This window comes from Mauremys mutica, chromosome 1 (assembly GCF_020497125.1).
Source record: "Mauremys mutica isolate MM-2020 ecotype Southern chromosome 1, ASM2049712v1, whole genome shotgun sequence".
Taxonomy (NCBI): domain Eukaryota; kingdom Metazoa; phylum Chordata; order Testudines; family Geoemydidae; genus Mauremys; species Mauremys mutica.
This window is the reverse complement of record NC_059072.1, coordinates 164,508,886-164,525,051: the sequence shown is the minus strand read 5'-3', so window position 1 is coordinate 164,525,051 and position 16,166 is coordinate 164,508,886. Positions and strand designations below refer to the sequence as shown.

At 47.7% G+C, this 16,166-nt stretch overlaps 1 protein-coding gene across 2 annotated transcripts in view; it reads left to right on the top strand.

The window, feature by feature from the left end:
• The window catches only part of COL8A1 (collagen type VIII alpha 1 chain), a 137,502-nt gene that overhangs the window by 72,405 nt on the left and 48,931 nt on the right, over window positions 1–16,166 (top strand). The window lies entirely within an intron of this gene.

Below are 16,166 nucleotides of genomic sequence, written 5' to 3'. Positions count from 1 at the left end.
ATTTGAATTTAGCAGCATTAATTCGAACTAACCGCTCAACCGTCCACACCAGGAAGCCATTTAATTCGAACTAGAGGGCTCTTTAGTTCGAATTTGGTACTCCACCTCGACAGGTGGAGTAGCGCTAAATTCGACATGGCTAGCTCGAATTAGGCTAGGTGTGGACGCTAATCGAACTTAGTAGCTCCGGGAGCTATCCCACAGTGCACCACTCTGTTGACGCTCTGGACAGCAGTCGGAGCTTGGATTCTCTGACCAGCCACACAGGAAATGACCCGGGAAAATTTGAATTCCTTTTCCTGTCTGGGCACTTTGAATCTGACGTCCTGGCTGGACATCGGGGCGAGCTCCGCAGCACCTGCAACGATGCAGAGCTCTCCAGCAGAGGAGTCCGGCCAATCCAAGAATAGAAAGAGGTCCCCAGCATGGACAGACCGGGAAGTCCTGGATCTGATCGCTGTGTGGGGCGAGGAGTCTGTGCTCTCGGAGCTGCGCTCCAACAAGCGGAATGCAAAGACCTTCGAGAAGGTCTCTAAAGCAATGATAGAGAAAGGATACAGCCGGGATGCGATGCAGTGCCGCGTGAAAGTCAAGGACCTGAGACAAGGTTACCAAAAAGTCAGAGCGGCAAACGGACGCTCCGGAGCACAGCCCCAGACATGCCGCTTCTACGAGGCACTGCATGCCATTCTCGGTGGGTCTGCCACCACTGCCCCACCAGTGACCGTGGACTCTGAGGATGGCATAGTGTACCTGGACAGTTCCTCGGCGATGTTCGCCGATGGGGAAGATGAGGAAGGGTTTGTGGAGGACGGCGCAGGCGACAGCGAACACAATACCGCTTGCCCTGACAGCCAGGATCTCTTCATCACCCTCACAGAGATCCCCTACCAACCCTCCCCGCCCGTTAACCCGGACTCAGAATCAGGGGAAGGATCAGGCGGTAAGTGCTATAAACATGGAAACTTTTATTTTTTAAAAACGGGTATAGAAAAAATAGAAATACTATATACAAAATTTTACATGTCAAACTATATAAATAGTAGGTCCACACATATAGGGATTGAACAATAATCCTCTTGGGACAGTTCAACAAAGCTCTCAGAGAGCAGCTCGAAAAGCCTTCGCAGGAGGTTCCTGGGGAGAGGTGCCTTATTCGGTGCTCCATGGAAGCACACTCTTCCGCGCCAGGAGATCCTAATGTAGAGAGGAATCATCGCCTCCACCAGCATTGCTGCATATGGTCCTGGTCTGTGCAGGGCTTCCAGTAGCATCCGCTCTCTCTGACTGCGAGTGACCTGCCTCAGGGTGATGTCAGTCTGGACAGGCTGCATCTAAGTCGGGCGATTAGTGTATTGTTACTATTGTTAACGGTTTACAATTAGGTTGCATAACAACGACCCTCGCTTAACAGCCACGTGCTGGAGGCCACAGAGAACAAGCAGACATTGATCTTTCCCGTGCACTGGCGGGAGGGGCTGGAAAAGGCTCAGCCTTTCTGCTTTCCAGATTGCCTTTAGCAGGAGAGCACAGCTATCCACTAACTGATAAGCATGATCTACTTTAAGGCTTACCAGGACTGTCTGCAAGACGGATTATGCTGTATCTCCCCGCTTGTCCGCTCTCCTGTGCAATGGCGCCGCCAATGAGAGCGTATTCTGAAATCTCGAACTTTTCCTGAGATCTCGTGAGACTTGGTGCCCTGTATGGTCTTGTTCAGAGAAACTGACTAGACTGTGTTCACTGTTCGCAAACATGTATCTGTTCAAGGAAATCATTTACTGTTTCCCATCACACAGCTTCTGCTCTTTCCCGGACTGCCCCGGCATCCCCCTCGCAGAGGCTGGGTCAGATTAGGCGGCGAAAGAAAAAGACTCGGGAAGAGATGTTCGTGGAACTGATGTCCTGCTCCAGAGCCGAGGCGGCAGAGCAGAGACAGTGGAGGGAGAGCCTATGTCAACAGCATCGCACACACATCGAACGGGAGGATAGGTGGCGGCAGGAAGACCATCAGGCGACTCAAACGCTGCTTGGGCTAATGAGGGAGCAAACGGACACGCTCCGGCGCCTTGTTGATGTGCTGCAGGACCGCAGGCAGGAGGAGAGAGCCCCCCTGCACTGTATCTGCAACCACCCTCCAACGCCAAGAAGTCCTGTCCCCCCCTCACCGAAAATTACAAGACGGAGGGGCGGTAGGGGCCGTGAGAACTGTCACTGCACCACAGCTGAGCGCTAATGTTCCACACACCTCTGACGCTATAACTGTTTAGAAGCGCTTCCCTTATAGGATCACCCAGTCCCAAATCCAAGTTTCATCACCCCACTATGTAGTAGATTAATAAAAGCTGTTTGCTGTTGTTCACTCTTTCCGTCACGTCTTTCGTGTCAGAAGACTGTGTATGTAGGGGGGGGCAGGGGATTTATAATTGCACGGGATAGCCTACATTAGCAGGGTACAGACTATCGGGGGCAGGATCAACTGCAGGTCACACACAGACTGCATTCAGTAGTCACCAGGGTCCCTCTGTGTGGTGTATGCTGCCCCGGGTCATTCTGTGATGTGTACGCTTGTCCACGGTCCTAGCGCCTGCCACCCCCTAATGTTAAGGCATGCTGCCCTTACCATGCACTTCCACCGTAGGCGCGATCCTCTCCGCTGCCCTGAGCCCCAACAAGAGCCCTCATCCACGGACAGATACTCACCCTTCCCCCACACCCCTCACCCCTTCCTACGCCCAAACCCACAGCCCAGAGCCTGCATCCAAATCCCTATGCAAAGACGGCACCACTCGCCCCTTCCTGCAAACCCACCCCTACATGCACAACCACTTGAAACCGTCCCCCACCCCAGAGACCTATGTAGGAGCAGGAGGCTGTCCGTCCTGTATTGTACAAGCGGTCTGTTCATCAGTGCACACCGTACCCAGCACAGTATGCGTCCATGTTTCAACACCTGAACAGAAATGCAAAGTAAAGGAAAGATTTATTAAAAATTTGTTTAAAAACGTGTTTTGGAAGTGGGGGAAACTTGGAGAACGGGGTATGTAACCGCAGATCTCACTCAACACATAGAGATACAGGGCCAGGATCAGCTTCTCTTAAAATCAAGTGTAGAATCATCGGTTACCCTGCTCTCCGAGGAAACTTGCTTTCAAAGCCTCCCGGATACACAGCGCTTCCCGCTGGGATAGTTTTTCGGCACGGGTGTCTGGCTGAGCGTAAACAGCAGCCAGGCGTTTTGCCTCAACCTCCCATCTGGCCAAAAAGGTCTCGCCCTTGCTCTCACAGAGATTGTGTAGCACACAGCAAGCAGCAATAACTACGGGGATATTCTTTTCGCTGATGTCCGAGCGAGTCAGTAAGCTCCGCCATCTCCCCTTGAGACGTCCGAAAGCACACTCCACCACCATTCTGCACTTGCTCATCCGGTAGTTGAAGAGTTCCTTCTCACTGTCCAAGGCGCCTGTATAGGGCTTCATGAGCCAGGGCATTAGCGGGTAGGCTGGGTCCCCGAGGATCACTGTAGGCATCTGCACATCCCCAACCGTTATTTTGTGGTCCGGGAAGAAAGTTCCTGCCTGGAGGCGTCTAAACAGACCAGAGTTCCTGAACACACGCGCGTCATGAACCTTGCCCGCCCACCCGACGAAGATGTTGGTAAAACGTCCCCTATGGTCCACCAGTGCTTGCAGCACCATTGAAAAGTAGCCCTTTCGGTTAATGTACTCGCTGGCCTGGTGGGCTGGTGCCAGGATAGGGATGAGTCCCATCTATAGCCCCACCGCAGTTTGAGAATCCCATCGCGGCGAAGCCATCTATGATGTCCTGGACGTTTCCGAGAGTCACTACCTTTGAGAGCAGTTGCTCAACGATTGCGTGGGCTACTTGCATCACAGCAACCCCCACGGTAGATTTGCCCACGCCAAAGTGGTTTGCTACTGACCGGTAGCTGTCTGGCATTGCAAGTTTCCAGAGGGCTATGGCCACTCGCTTCTGCACACTCAGGGCTGCTCGCATCCGTGTGTCCTGGCGCTTCAGGGCAGGGGCCAGCAAGTCACAGAGTTCAAGGAAAGTGCCCTTACGCATCCTGAAGTTTCGCAGCCACTGTGATTCATCCCAGACCTGCAGCACTATGCGGTCCCACCAGTCCGTGCTGGTTTCCCGGGCCCAGAATCGCCGTTCCACACCATGAACTTGACCCATTGCCACCATGATCTCCACGGCGCGGCGTACCCTGCTTTGTGAGAGGTCTGCGCCACTCTGTGAATTCCTGTCCTCACCGCGCTGCCGGAGCCTCCTCGCCCGATTTCTCAGCAGCTGACTGTGGAAGAGGTGGACGATAAGGTGCGAGGAGTTGACAACGGCCATAAGTGCAGCGATGATCGCAGCGGGCTCCATGCTCGCAGTGCTGTGGCGTACGCGCTGTAACTGACAAGAGAAGGGCGCGAACAGATTTCCCGCCGGCGCTTTCAGGGAGAGAGGGCGGGAGTGACGGTTCAATAATGACAGTTACCCAAAACCACCCTCGGCACATTTTTTCCCCCAGCAGGCATTGGGGGCTCTACCCAGCATTCCAATGGGCAGCGGGGAGTGCGGGAACTGTGGGATAGCTTCCCACAGTGCACCGCTTCCAAAGTCGACGCTGGCCCCGTGAATGTGGACTCAGAAATTCGAATTAGTGTATTTAGTATGGATACACAAATTCGACTTCATAAGGTCGAATCCACAAATTCGAACTAAGTTGATTCGAAATAGTCTTGTAGTGTAGACAAGGCCTGAAAAAGGAATGTGATATGCAAACAAGAGCAAATGATGTGTATTCTCACCCTTAAATATAACAAAACCTTTAAAAATAATGTTCAGTTTAAATCCACTTCTTACCAGCATTAAAAATTGCAGTTGAAAGGGCAAATACCAGTTCTATGATGTACACATTTTGTGGTGCAGTTTACAAAATCCGTCATAGGGTCAGAGGCGGCTCTAGGAATTTGGCCGCCCCAAGTAGTCATGCCTGCGGGAGGTGCACCGGAGCTGCGGGACCAGCAAACCGTCCGCAGTCATGCCTGCGGGAGGTCCGCTGGTCCCGCGGCTCCACTGGACCTCCCGCAGGCATGACTGTGGAAGGTCTGCCGGAGCCGCCTGCCGCCCTACCGGGAAAATGCTGCCCCACGCGCGCGCTTGGCGCGCTGGGGTCTGGAGCCAGCCCTGCATAGGGTGCCCCTTTTGAAAAATGTGGCTGTATATATACACACCTTCCTTCTGCTTTTCTTCACACTCAGTCTTATATTCCTGAGCAGTTCTTATTCAGAAAAAAATTCCCACTGAAGTCAATGGGAGGGTTGCTATGTAAGCACCAGACAGCATTTGGCCCTATTTTTCCCCATAAAACAGAGAACAGTATTTCAATCTAGATTACTTAGGACTGGTCTACACTACAGGGTTAGGTCAAATTTAGCCGCATTAGGTCGATTTAAAAATGAATGCGTCCTCACAACCAACCCCATTCCGTTGACCTAAAGAGTTCTTAAAATCGACTTCTGTACTCCTCCCTGGCGAGTGGAGTAGCACTAAAATTGACTTTGCTGGATCCAATTTGGGGTAGTGTGGACGCAAATTGACGGTATTGGCCTCCGGGAGCTATCCCAGAGTGCTCCATTGTGACCGCTCTGGACAGCACTTTGAACTCCGGTGCACTAGCCAGGTACACAGGAAAAGCCCCGGGAACTTTTGAATTTCATTTCCTGTTTGGTAAGTGTGACAAACTCAGCAGCACAAGTGACGATGCAGTCCCCCCAGATTCGTAGAGCGTAGAATGTTTCTATGCTCCCCCTATCATCTCCATCCCTGAGGTTATCGCAGATTAGAAGGCGAAAAAAACCACACTCGTGATAACATGATTTCCAAGCTCATGTAGTCCTCCCACACTGATAGGGCACAGCTTAATGCATGGAGGTATTCAGTGGCAGAGGCCAGGAAAGAATTAAGTGAGGGTGAAGAGCAGAGGCAGGATGTGATGCTGAGGCTAATGGGGCAGCAAACGGACATAATGAAGTGTCTGTTGGAGGTGCAGGAAAGCCAACAAGAGCACACACCCCCGCTGCATCCACTGTATAACCGCCTGCCCTCCCCCTCGTGTTCCATAGCCTCCTCACCCAGATGCCCAAGAACGTGGGGAGGGGGGAAGGCTCCGGGCACCCAGCCACTCCACTCCAGAGGATGGCCAAGCAACAGAAGACTGTCATTCAAACAGTTTGATTTTTAGTGTGGCTACAGTAAGCAATGTGGCCTTGTCCTTCCTTCCTCCCCCACCCCACCCAGGCTACCTTGTCCGTTATCTCATTTTTTTTTAATTAATAAAGAAATAATGCATGGTTTCAAAACAATAGTTACTTTATTTCAAAGGGGGGAGGGTGGTTGGCTTACAGGGAATTAAAATCAACAAAGGGGGCAGGTTTGCATCAAGGAGAAACACACACAACTGTCACACCGAAGCCTGGCCAGTTATGAAACTGGTTTTCAAAGCCTCTCTGATGCACAGTGCACCTTGCTGTGCTCTTCTAATTTCCCTGGTGTCTGGCTGCTCAAAATCGGACACCAGGTGATTTTCCTCAACCTCCCACCCTGCCATAAACATCTCCCCCTTACTCTGACAGATGTTATGGAGCACACAGCAAGCAGCAATAACAATGGGAATGTTGGTTGTGCTGAGGTCTGACCAACAGCACCAGCGAGCTTTTAAACATACAAAGGCACATTCTACCACCATTCTGCACTTGCTCAGCCTATAGTTGAACTGCTCCTTACTACTGTCCAGGCTTCATGAACGGATCCCCCGAGCTAGTCGCTGGGGAGCAGGAGAGCAGAGCTGCAGGGGAAGTGATGGAGCCATACACCATGCCCTGGAGTTGCTAGGAGCCGGGCAGGGAAGACGTTCCCAGAACACCCGGGCCAAGCTACATGTCCAACGAGGAGGGTTACCAGTCCTACTGCACCGTCTGCTGCCAGCAGCACCCAGGAGGACCAGTATGGATCACCCGAGCTCGTCGCTGGGGATCAGGAGAGCAGAGTTGCAGCAGAAGCGGTGGATGAGGACGGTTAGCAGTCCTACTGTACCGTCTGCTGCGAAGGCAAGGAGCTGCTGCTGTGTAGCAATGCCAGCTGCTGCAGGTGCTTCTGTGTCGAATGCTTGGAGGTCCAGGTAGGGCAAGATACCTCAGCCAATGCAAAAGAGCAAGAGCCCTGGAGTTATTACATGTGTCAACCACAGAAGTGCTATGGGGTGTTACAGTGCCAACCGGACTGGAATGTACGGCTGCAAGACTTCTTCACCAGTGACAAAGGACAGGAATGTGATGCACCTAAAATCTAAAAAGGCCCACACATTTCCCAGAGTCACTACCCTTGATAACAGAATGTCAATGATTGCATTGGCTACTTGGATCACAGCAGCCTCCACAGTAGACCTGCCCACAACAGCAGCGGTGGCGGTGAGCTGAGCGGGCTCCATGCTTGCCGTTGTATGGTGTCTGCACGGGTAACCCAGGAAAAAAGGCGCATTGCTTTCACAGAGGGAGGGGCGACTGACGACATGTACCCAAAACCACCCGCGACAATGTTTTAGCCCCATCAGGCATTGGGAGCTTAACCCAGAATTCCAATGGGTGACGGAGACTGTGGGAACTGTGGGATAGCTACCCACAGTGCACCGCTCTGTAAGTCAATGCTAGTCATGGTAGTGAGGATGCACTCCGCCGACTTAACGCGCTTAGTTTGGATATACGCAATCGACTGTATAAAATCAATTTCTAAAAATCGCCTTCTATAAAATCCACCTAATTTCGTAGTATAGACATACCCTTAGATTTCAGGTTAAAGAAACAAAGATGTAGACTTGATTCACTGAAAGCACTTACTCACATGCAGTACAGTAAAACAAATGATAGAATGGTTAGCTGAATTGGGGTCATACTGTCTTTCATGAGAGAGTGAGAGGCTAGTGACCTACTCTGACTTTCAGAATCCAAACTGAACCACAAAAAGTCAGCTGCCTCACCCAGCTACCACCTGTAGCCAGCAGAGAGATCCCAGTGTTTAAAGGTGCAGTACACAAAAAACAGGATGACCTAATTTCTCCAGTTACACAGGTCCATAGAACATACCTACAGATATAGACCTAATAGATGAAACAGTACAAACAGGTGGTCTTGTGCTTATGTTTCCTCTCCAGGAGCCCTTTTATTCCCACCACATCCCAAGAAAGCCCATGACTGTTTCTCCTTGCATCCACCAGAGAGGAATCGTCACAAAGTTCTGTCCCCCAAGACCAAGCCCACTGCCTATGCTCCATGCTCTGTCCCGAATCACCCAGGAAAGCCCTAATCCTGTTGTCATGAGCTGCAGCTGGAAGAGCTAAACCAATAATGCCAATGCTTTTCTTATAATAGAAAACCTCATGAGCTTTTTCTCGCATTATAAATAACTTAAATTTAATTATAATGTTTCCATTTTAAAAGAAGTTAAATGGAAGGATGCTGTTGTCCTGAAACTGATTCCTACATCTATGCATATAGAATGATACTTAATATAATTAGAGAATGGCTCAAACTCAAACAGCTCCAGACACCCATGAATTTTGGGCCTGGGTCTGCTCTCAGAGAAGTCAGTGGAAGTTTGGAATGGGGGCAGGAGCAGGTCATTTGGTTGGGAAAGTTTGGATATAAATTTGTGACTGGCTTTCACCTTTCTGAGGGTCTGAACCAAACCCCAGACCCAAACCCCTGCAAACTGTGGGAAAGGTTAGATCCAGAGCTGAACTGTGGAGCTCAAAACAATGAATGAGCATAGATTCACTCTGAAAGGGATTGAGCATCTCAGCTGTTCAAATGAGGAAGCCTACTTGGCAGGATACAAGATGGGGAGAAAACCCTCTTTAAAAGGCTGGCAGGCACATGGCAATCAGGGAGCAGATGACGCATCTCCAAGCCCCAGAAATGACACAGAACTGGTGCCAATTCACATCCCTCTATCCTACTCAAAGGGATGAAACACATTAAGTGTCCAAGTACGGTACATTGTTTTATCTTCTATCCTTTGAGTGGGATAAAGGGGTATGACACTGGCTTTTGTGTTACTTTCTTCCCTAGGCTATTTGAAATACACATACTGTATTCTGTCCATTTAAAATCTGACTTTGCTTTTCTCACCTTTGTTCTGTTTGCAAGATGCAGTGGATGGCTGTGAGCCCCTTTTTCAAGCTCCTTTCATCCCAGGGTCTCTGCTGCCTCTTGGCATAGGGCTGGAATGGTGGATTCTGCCCTCTACGGTCTTCTCTTCCATGTTCTCTCCCTCTACTTTTAAGAAAGTACAGTAGAAAGCTTTTAAACACAGATAACCGGGTAGTACCAATATATTATTCTTAGCACAGCTATTCCCTTAGGATTTATGCATGTCATAGGGGTTTGTAACATCTTGTCACATCTCTTCATTCACTAGTTTAAGCTCCTATTCTGTGTTAACTTTCTGTGCACATTTTTCAAAGAACACTTAGAATAATCTTCCAACACAGTAGCAATGTATATTGACTAATGCAATCATAGCTGCACAAGTGCTCAGAAGAAAGGCAATAAGTTATCGGCTGAAATCTGACCCTCTCTCTCTCGCAAGCAATCTAACCCTTTGTTCAGCTCAGGTGGCACAAAGGGGCTGGAAAACAGCCATATATCTCCAGCTGGAGATTCCCCAGTCAGCTCCTATGAAACCCCTAATGTAGATGGTGCGTCAGGGGTTGGGGATCATGCTCTGGCAATAGCTGCTTGGAAGATGGCCCCTTGGGGGAGCCGTAGTTAGTCACAATAAAGTAGAGCTGGGCTGCTCTAATCAGCTACCAGGCAGGCATAGAACTAGCCCCACAATTAAGTAGCAGCAACTGGCTCTCTCCCACTCTAGCTGTGGAAGCTGGGTGCAGCTGAGATTCTTGGCCAGAAAGAGGAGAATGCCTTTGGGAAAGTGGGGTTCTACATACACCATTGAACCCCAGACTGGCGGAGTTTTCTGTTACTCTTTTCTGCATGCTAAGTTGTTCTGATTTCTGATGATAAACATTATTACTTGAATTGGGAAGGGAGGAACATCATGGATGGTGCCTGTTTTGTTTCTGGGAAGTTGTCCCCCTTGCTTACAGATCCTCAACAATGTGACAACCCAAAAAGGAGGTTCAGATTACTTTGGATAAGCACCCCAAAGTTTGGATATTAAGCTGAAGCTTTTTCTATATCTCTTGAGTCTTCACAGGCTAGAAGTCTCATTGTATGTCTGTTTGACTCACTGTCACAGATTAGATTTTGTGTCTAGCTTCTAGATCAGGGATCAGCAACCTTTGGCACACGGCCTGTCAGAGAAATCTGCTGGCAGGCCGAGCCAGTTTGTTTACCTGCAGCGTCCGCAGGTTCAGCCATCACAGCTCCCCTGGCCGCAGTTTGTCGTTCCAGGCCAATGGGGGCTGCTGGAGGCAACGCACACCCAGGGATGTGCTGGCCGTCGCTTCCCACATCCCCCATTGTTTAGTTTATGAACATAGAAATTCAGAGACTCAGAATTCTGGGTTTGATTCCAGGTTCTGGAGGGGAGTGGTTATAGGCACTTCTGACCCTGTCCCAATCCTGACCCTTGCCACCCCCATCCTGTCCAGCCTGTCCCCCTGTCCTCTGGCTTCAATACCCCTCTTCTATCAAGCCCCCCCACCCATTCTCCAGCTCCTACCCCCTGGGTGCCAGCAGGAGATGCATTGAGAGCTCAGGAGAGACAGGTGTTCCTAAGCTTCTGACTGCCAGATGCTGGGAATGGACGATGGGATGGGTCACTTGATAATTGCCCTGTTTTGTTCATTCCCTTTGAAGCATCTGGCACAGGCCACTGTCAGAAGACAGGATACTGGGCTAGATGGACCACTGGTCTGATCCAGCATGGCCATTCTTATGTTCTTATGACAGACTCCCTGCTCTCTGTTCCTGTGTCTGGCACCTGGTCGCAGGAATGAATAATTGCATGGAAAGTCTTGCTCAGTCCCTGCCATCCTAGACTGGAATATGCTCAGTACAGATTGAATCTGTATTAGTAGGAGCATTGCCAGCAGATCGAGGGAAGTGATTATTCCCCTCTATTTGACACTGGTGAGGCCACACATGGAGTATTGGATCCAGTTTTGGTTTCCCCGCACCCCCACCCCACAGAAGGGATGCGGACAAATTGGAGAGAGTCCAGCAGAGGGCAGCGAAAATGATTAGGGGGCTGGGGCACATGACTTATGAAGAGAGTCTGAGGGAACTGGAGTTATTTAGTCTGCAGAAGAGAAGAATGGGGGGTGGGATTTGATAGCAGCCTTCAACTACCTGAAGGGGGGTTCCAAAGAGGATGGAGATCGGCTGTTCTCAGTGGTGGCAGATGACAGAACAAGAAGCAATGGTCTCAAGTTGCAGTGGGGGAGGTCTAGTCTGGATATTAGGAAACACTATTTCACTAGCAGGGTGGTGAAGCACTGGAATGGGTTACCTAGGGAGGTGGTGGAATCTCCACCCTTAGAGGTTTTTAAGGCCCGGCTTGACAAAGCCTTGGCTGGGATGATTTGGTGGTGTTGGTCCTGCTTTGAGCAGGAGATTGAACTAGATGACCTCCTGAGGTCTCTTCCAACCCTAATATTCTATGAATCTTATAAGAAGTTAGTTGACAAACTCTAATGAGTGTCTCCTGAGCATGTGCAACCTGTGATTTTCAGAGGCTTATAACTAGGGTTATCAGACAGCAACTGTGAAAAAACGGGACAGGGGGTGGGAGGTAATAGGCGCCTATATAAGAAAAAATTCCCCAAAAATGAGACTGTCCCTTTAAAAACAGGACATCTGGTCACCCTACTTATAACTTGGCCAAATTTGGGTGGATTTTCACAGGGATAGAATAAAAGCACATTCTTGACATCAGGACAATCCCCTTGCCCCTTTTCAAGTTCTTGTTCTAAAGACCGAGGTGCTAGAGATTCTCAACAACAACAACAACAAATCTCATTCTTGGGAAAGAATGAACCGTTTTTGCCGAAACTTTCAAAAAACAACATCAGTCTGAGGCAGACACCTGGCACGGGGTATTTCAGTCAGAAAGAGTAAAGTTTGGCAAAATTATAAGCAACTGAAAACAGGGTCTTATAATGGGAAGTATTAGGCAACCTTAACTATAGCAATTGCTACCAGCTCCAGCTATACTAAAATAAATTAAACAGATAACCCTTATTAGATAGATAATAACTGTAACTGGATAAATATCTTTCAAGTGGGCTGGAATAAATTTGAGTTAAAAGGAAGTCAAGTTATTTTCTGATTTAAAATATAAAATTGGAAATTGGTTTTGTCTTTCTGCCCACTCCCCAAAACCTTCATATATCTAGGGATGCTTTAAGATATTGGTTTTCATTTGTATCTCCCCATAGACTTTAAAGTCATAAGGGACCATCGTGATCACCTCATCTGACCTCCTGCACATTGCAGGCCACAGATCCTCACCCACCTACTCCTGTAATAGATCCCTAAACTCTGGCCGAGTTTCTGAAGTCCTCAAATAATGATTTAAAGACTTCAAGTTTCAGAGAATTCACCATTTAATCTATGCAGACTAGCAAGTGACCCATGCCCCACACTGCAGAGGAAGGCAAAAAAAACCCCATGGTCTCTGCCAATCTGACCTGAGGGAAACTTCATTCCCAATCCATATATATCAGTTAGACCCTGAACATGTCAGTAAGACCCACCAGCCAGACATGTGGGAAAGTATTCACTGTAGTAACTCAGAGCCCTGCCCACCTAGTGTCCCATCTCTGGCTGTTGGAGATATTGGCTGCTAGCAGCAGGGCCAGCTTTATGATTCGCGGGGCCTGACTGGAATACTCGGTGGCAGTCCGGGGCTTCAGCAACACTTCGGCGGAGGGGGGGTCCGCTCCGGGTTTTCCATGGCACCGAAGGACCCCTGCCACCAAAATGCCACCAAAGACCCCCGGAGCGGGGCCCCCTTAGGCGCGGACACGGGGCCCTCTTCGGTGCAGGGCCCAATTCCGGGGAATCGGGTGAATTGGCTTAAAGCCAGCCCTGGCTAGCAGTTGCAGATGGGCCACATACCATTGTAGGCAGTCTCATCAGAACATTCCCTCCATAAATTTATTAAGCTGAGTCTTGAAACCAGTTAGGTTTTTTGCCCCCACTGTTCCCCTTGGAAAGCTATTCCAGAACTTTACTCCTCTGATGATCGGGAACCTTCATCTAATTTCAAATCTAAACTTGTTGAGGGCCAGTTTATATCGATTTGTTCTTGTGCCAACACTGGCCCTTAACTTAAACAATTCCTCTCCCTCCCTGGAGTTTACCCCTCTGCTTTATTTATGTTTGCATAGCTAGTAATGTGCTATAGCTAAAAAGAGACAAAATAAATGTTCTCAGCTTTAGTATATCATTGGTTCTACAGAACCTCCTGGTACTTAGATTTTAAAACACATTCATGACTCTGGACAATGTAAAGATGGGCCAGGAACATTAGAGACTAGGAAGAAGGGTTTTCCATTTCCCTTCATGTGGTTTCACAGCAGCCAGTCTTAACATTCTGCTGGAATTGGGCTAATAATGACCCATCTGTGGGAAACAAAGTCTTATTTGTTTGCTTTCTTAATTCACCAAACATTTACTTATTGTAATCAAAGCCACTAGGGAATTTTTCAACGTTTTTGTTTTAAACCAAAAAATCCTCTGCTGATTCATCAAAACCAAAACTGATAATGAAACAGGGTCAGTTTGATGCCTCTCCTGCATCAAAACAATATCGAGGACAAGTTTTGAAATTATCAAAATGTCCTGCTTTGAAATTTTCCAAATGAAAAATTTCTGTTTCTAATGTCAAGAAGATTTTTTGTTTTGAAATTGTAGTAAATTTAGACTAAAAATAGTTACAAAAAAGATCAAAATTGAAATTAAACATTTCAAGATTAACAAAATAAAATGTTTTGACTAACCCAAACCAAAAACATTTTTGGATTTTCAGTTGCCAAAAATTTCAGATTTAACTTTTCATCCTGATTTGGGAGAGAAATTTTTCAAAATCTCAAACACTTTTGAGGGATGGAAAAATCAGTTTCTTGCTCCACTCTAACCGAAATATGGAAACTGAGCTACTAAAGAAAAGATTCAGAGGGGTAGCCATGTTAGTCTGGATCTGTAAAAAGTGACAGAGTCCTGTGTCACCTTATAGACTAACAGAAGTATTGGAGCATAAGCTTTCGTGGGTGAATACCCACTTCATCAGACGCATGTGGTGGAAATTTCCAGAGTCAGGTATAAATATGCAGGCAAGAATCAGTCTAGAGACAACGAGGTTAGTTTGATCAGGGAGGATGAGGCCCTCTTCTAGCAGTTGAGGTGTGAACACCAAGGGAGGAGAAACTGCTTTTGTAGTTAGCTAGCCATTCACAGTCTTTGCTAATCCTGAGCTGATGGTGTCAAATTTGCAAATGAACTGAAGCTCAACAGTTTCTCTCTGGAGTCTGGTCCTGAAGTTTTTTTGCTGCAGGATGGCTACCTTTAAATCTGCTATTGTGTGTTGGGAGGGAGATTGAAGTGTTTGCCTACAGGTTTTTGTAGATTGCCATTCCTAATATCTGATTTGTGTCCATTTATCCTTTTACATAGGGATTGTCCAGTTTGGCCAATGTACATAGCAGAGGGGCATTGCTGGCACATGATGGCGTATATTACATTGGTGGACGTGCAAGTGAATGAACCGGTGATGTTGTGGCTGATCTGGTTTGGTCCTGTGATGGTGTCGCTGGTGTAAATATGTGGGCAGAATGTTCACACCTCAGCTGCTAGGAGAGGGCCTCATCCTCCCTGATTGAACTAAGCTCATTATCTCTAGCCTGATTCTTGCCTGCATATTTATACCTGCCTCTGGAAATTTCCACCACATGAGTCTGACGAAGTGGGTATTCACCCGAGAAAGCTTATGCTCCAATACTTCTGTTAGTCTATAAGGTGCCACAGGACTCTGTCACTTTTTAAAGAAAAGATTATTAATTATCATTATTGGAATCTTTTTAAGAGCTCAGTCCTGCAAGGTGCTGAACTCTCTGGTCTTGATCTAGCAAAGCACTTACTTATGTATCTGCTTAACTGTAAGGCTGTGGGTAGTTTCATTGAAATTAATGCTCAGTAATTTGTAGGAATGAGCCTGAATCCACAGGTTGAGTCAAAGTTCATTGAAGTTGATGGATTCTCTTAATTGACTTCAGTGGATTTTGTGTCAAACCCTTAATACATATCACTCAACAGTATTTACATCTAAGCTTTCAGGTAACTCAGCTTTTGTGAGAAATTCACAAAATCTAATTCAAGAGCTATTGGGGTTCTCAAACTGGTGGTTGGGACCCCTCAGGGGGTCACGAGGTTATTACCTGGGGGGTCACAAGCTGTCAGCGTCCATCCCAAACCCCGCTTTGCCACTAGCATTTATAATGGTGTTAAATATACAAAAAAGAGTTTTTAATTTATAAGGGGGGGGGTCACACTGAGAGGCTTGCTACATGAAAGGGGTCACCAGTACAAAAGTTTGAGAACCACTGAATAGTGTTCTGCCACTGTTAACGGGACTTTCAGAGGCAATGACATTATTAAAAAGTGTTGATGACCTGTCATTAATTTTTGTCTTAAAACTAATGACAGTAAGCCATTACCTTAAAACAGGCTTAAATTCTTTTGCATTCTGCAAAAGAAGCAGTGCATGCTCTGTTTTATTAAAGGAGAGCTCAGTGGTTAAATATTAGCATTCTCTTGTTGTCTGAATGTCCAGCATCCTCATACTTAGAGTTCAGTCCAGCGAGGTGCCAAGCATATCACACGGAGTTCAAAGCCTCTGAAAAAACAGTGTCTTTTCAGAGCACAGTGCACACACAAGAGTCATGTGCTTTTATTGAGGTAATGTTTCATGGAATACTGCCATCTGTCTCTGTACTGGCACCTGGATAATTTCACATCTAATGATAAAAAAAATGCTTCTGCACAGCCATGACACAATGCTTAGGAAACAATAGTCAAGTAGTTTTCCTGAAAATCAAAATCCATGTGTTGAGTTATAGCCAAATAGGT